The sequence below is a fragment of the Eleutherodactylus coqui genome, chromosome 4 (assembly GCF_035609145.1).
Source record: "Eleutherodactylus coqui strain aEleCoq1 chromosome 4, aEleCoq1.hap1, whole genome shotgun sequence".
Taxonomy (NCBI): domain Eukaryota; kingdom Metazoa; phylum Chordata; class Amphibia; order Anura; family Eleutherodactylidae; genus Eleutherodactylus; species Eleutherodactylus coqui.
In genome coordinates this window covers 56,259,584-56,263,341 of record NC_089840.1, presented here as the reverse complement: position 1 = coordinate 56,263,341, position 3,758 = coordinate 56,259,584, and positions in this window count along the sequence as shown.

The following is a 3,758-nucleotide window of genomic DNA, read 5'->3' as shown; positions in this document are numbered from 1 at the left end:
GCCAGTATCTGCCGTCCTGTTGCCATGGCAACCATACATCGCGGGGGTCTGATGATGTCACAGAAGGAGCGCACTCCCTCTGTAAACCCTTTACATGCTGCGATCTACATAGATCATGGCATGTAGCGGGTTAACAGCGGAGATCGATGTGCTATCGGTAACAGCCTGCTCCCGCTGTGGAATGATGCAGGCTCACGTCTGATCCCGCGCCATCCACATGACGTAAGGTTACGTCCTGTGGGGTTAAGTACCACGCTGCCATGACGTAACCCTGCGTCCTGTGGCGTTAAGAGTCTAAAGCTCATCCAGAGGGCTTGTATATGCAGAAATTCCACAGCACTTGCACCTCTTGTGAACATACATTTCACATGAGGGGGACTTGCTGCTGATTTTCTGCTGTCCTGCTGGAGAACAATATTGATGTATTTGGAGAATAGACCACCCGCTGTTCTCTAAATACATGTAAATGAAGCTAGTTCGCTACTTATGGGCTGATTAGCCCATTAGTAGCTAATGCAAAATGATCGCTCAAAACTGCCAGTTTCTGATGAATTTTGAGCGATCATCTGTGTGTGTAAATGGACCTTAGTCCATTGATTGAAAGGGCTAATCGGTTCCAGATGTGTTCTTTTTCCAGTGCACGTATGCATTGTGTCACACATCTCCGTGTGTATTGAGCACGCAATTGTGCACCCCCTATTGACTTCTATGGGACCTTTTTTGTGTAAATACACAGGCTGGATTCAGACTAACGTATGTCGGCTCTGTTTTTACGCCCAGCCGATATACGGCGTCTCTCTCTGCAGAGGGGGGGAGAATGGAAGAGCCAGGAGCAGGCACTGAGCTCCCGCCCCCTCTCTGCCTCCTCTCTGCCCCTCTGTGCTATTTGCAATGGGGCGGGGCTAATTTTTGGAACTTGACCCTGCCCTGTCCCGCCTCCTTTCATTGCAAATAGTGCAGAGGGACGAAGAGGGGGTGGGAGCTCAGTTCCTGCTACTGGCTCTTCCATCCCCCCCCCCCCCCCTGCAGATGAAGACACCGTATATCGGCTCGGCGTGAAAACCCAGCTGATATACGGTCGTCTGAATCCAGTCAAAGATAGAGAAGGTTCTATATATATATATATTTTTTGCGACCATAATATGCATGCAAAATATGAAAATGTGAATGAACCCACTAAAATCATTGGGTTCTATTCTCTGCGTGTTGCAGACAATTCATTTTTTTATAGACTCTGACCCCTGTGGTTGAGGATGGCAATCAAATGTTTTTGTTTTGTTTGTTTTTTTCCTTTTTTTAGATGACGTTATATTTGTATCCCTCCTTACGTCAGCATGGCTCCACCAAATTAATAACTGCGGATATGAGAATAAACATGGGAAATATATCATTGGACTATGGAAGAAAATTGTGGTATATGCTATCATGTGCTGTATTATGTAGGTATTCTCCTCTAGAGGCATCAGTCTATACTCTCTATGTGCCACCATACAGGGTCCATGCATGTGAGTTTGCCTCGTACATGCACACTTGTCTGGGTGCTGTATTAAAGGGGTTGTCCCGCGCCGAAACGGTTTTTTTAACCCCCCCCCCCCGTTCGGCGCGAGACAACCCCGATGCAGGGGTAAAAAAAACAAACCGCTCAGCGCTTACCTGAATCCCGGCGGTCCGGCGTCTTCATACTTACCTGCTGAAGATGGCCGCCGGGGTCTGCTCCCTCCGTGGACCGCAGCTCTTCTGTGCGGTCCATTGCCGATTCCAGCCTCCTGATTGGCTGGAATCGGCACGTGACGGGGCGGAGCTACACGGAGCCGGCATTCTGCACGAGCGGCTCCATTGAAGAGAGCAGAAGACCCAGACTGCGCAAGCGCGGCTAATTTGGCCATCGGAGGGCGAAAATTAGTCGGCTCCATGGGAACGAGGACGCTAGCAACGGAGCAGGTAAGTAAAAAACTTTTTATAACTTCTGTATGGCTCATAATTAATGCACAATGTACATTACAAAGTGCATTAATATGGCCATACAGAAGTGTATAGACCCACTTGCTGCCGCGGGACAACCCCTTTAAGTAAACTTCTCTAATTCTTGTTCACAGATAGTTTTTTCATTATTTATCATTATTCGTGACTATGAGGGATGCATAAATATTCCGCCTGATGGTGGATCCCAATAACGGTGACTTCTGCCAGCATGATGCTTCAGTACTATTGTCTGGCTGTTTGTGTGATCGCAGCAGTCCATCCCATATAGATGTCCAGAATTTGCTGATTCCTACAGCTGTCAGTAACAATTATCCTGCTCCCATGTCCGCTAAGCTCATTCCTCATTTCCTTTAGTCACATGCTGCAGCCGCTAATATTATTGTGACTTAACCGAAGCAAAGAAACATTTCCACATCATCTCCCCCGGATTTGATTGCAAGACCTTAAAAGGCACTTAGCGAAACCACAATTACTGTTGGTGGTCACATGATTTGGTGGTAAATATTAGATCCATTTTCCCAGGATTATGTGGTCCTCTCATCTGTACTGTTCTCAAATGTTATCTATGCCTTTCTCAAGACACTATGTGCTGTTAACTGTGGTTACTGGATAGAAATTAATATCATGTTACTTTAAACGGAGGTCAGAGGTGTTACCTGGACGGCTTTACATTATACACGATGTTACAAGAAACTAAGCCGTTCATGGTGTTTTTAATGGATTTTTTTTTAGATAAGTTTTGGCTGCCGTTCCTTTTTTAATTTGGTATTTGTGAGTTTTGGCATGTACAGAATGGAGCTAGCTGCATTGTGTGTGGGTGAGAAGAGGATTCCACATGGTGGGGAGTCGGGGTCTTCATTTATTGTAAAGTCTAGGGTTGTATGTATTTTAGGGTCTGCTATTTGGCACTCGTCTAAATGTACTTTTTATATGGGTGGATCATGTGTAATGGCACGGTGGGGACAAATGGAGGCAGCACAACTATTCAACATAAACTTTACTAAGCAGAAGTAACTTTAGTATTTTGCTCCATAGGAGGGTTCAATGTACTTAAAGGTTACAGTATAACACACTGTATCACAGGACTATAGAATGTATATACATTCAACAGTTGGGTATATCACTTTTACAATCCCTTTTGAAGTTGGCAGTAGTATGATATTTAACCGTAACTTAGGCCTTACTGAAATGTGTCTGATACCTTACTTACCATCTGTAACTCGACTTCTACCACCCCGTAGGAGCCATCTTATACCTAGGATGCCCAACATCGTAGATGCCAATACTACCGAGGTATGCCATGTTGTACTACTTCTCTCTCTCTCTCTCTCTCTCTCGTCTCTCTCTCTCTCTCTTCTCTCATCTCTTCTCTCTCTCCTTCTCTCTCTCTCTCTTCTCTCTTCTCTCTCTCTCTTTCTCTCCTTCTCTCTTCTCCTTCTTTTCTCTCTCTCTCTTTTCTCTCTCTCTCTTTCTCTCTCTCTTCTCTTCTCTCTCTTCTCTCATTCTCTCTTTCTCTCTCTCTCTTCTCTCTCTCTCTCTTCTCTCTCTCCTCTTCTCTTCTCTCTCTCTCTTTCTCTCTCTTTCTCTCTCTTTCTCTCTCTCTCTCTCTTTCTCTCTCTCTCTCTCTCTCTCTCTTTCTCTCTCTCTTTCTCTCTCTCTTTTCTCTTCTCTCTCTCTCTCTCTCTCCTCTCTTCTCTCTCTTTCTCTCTCTTTCTCTCTCTTTCTCTCTCTCCTTTCTCTCTCTCTCTCTCTCTCTTTCTCTCTCTCTCTCTCTA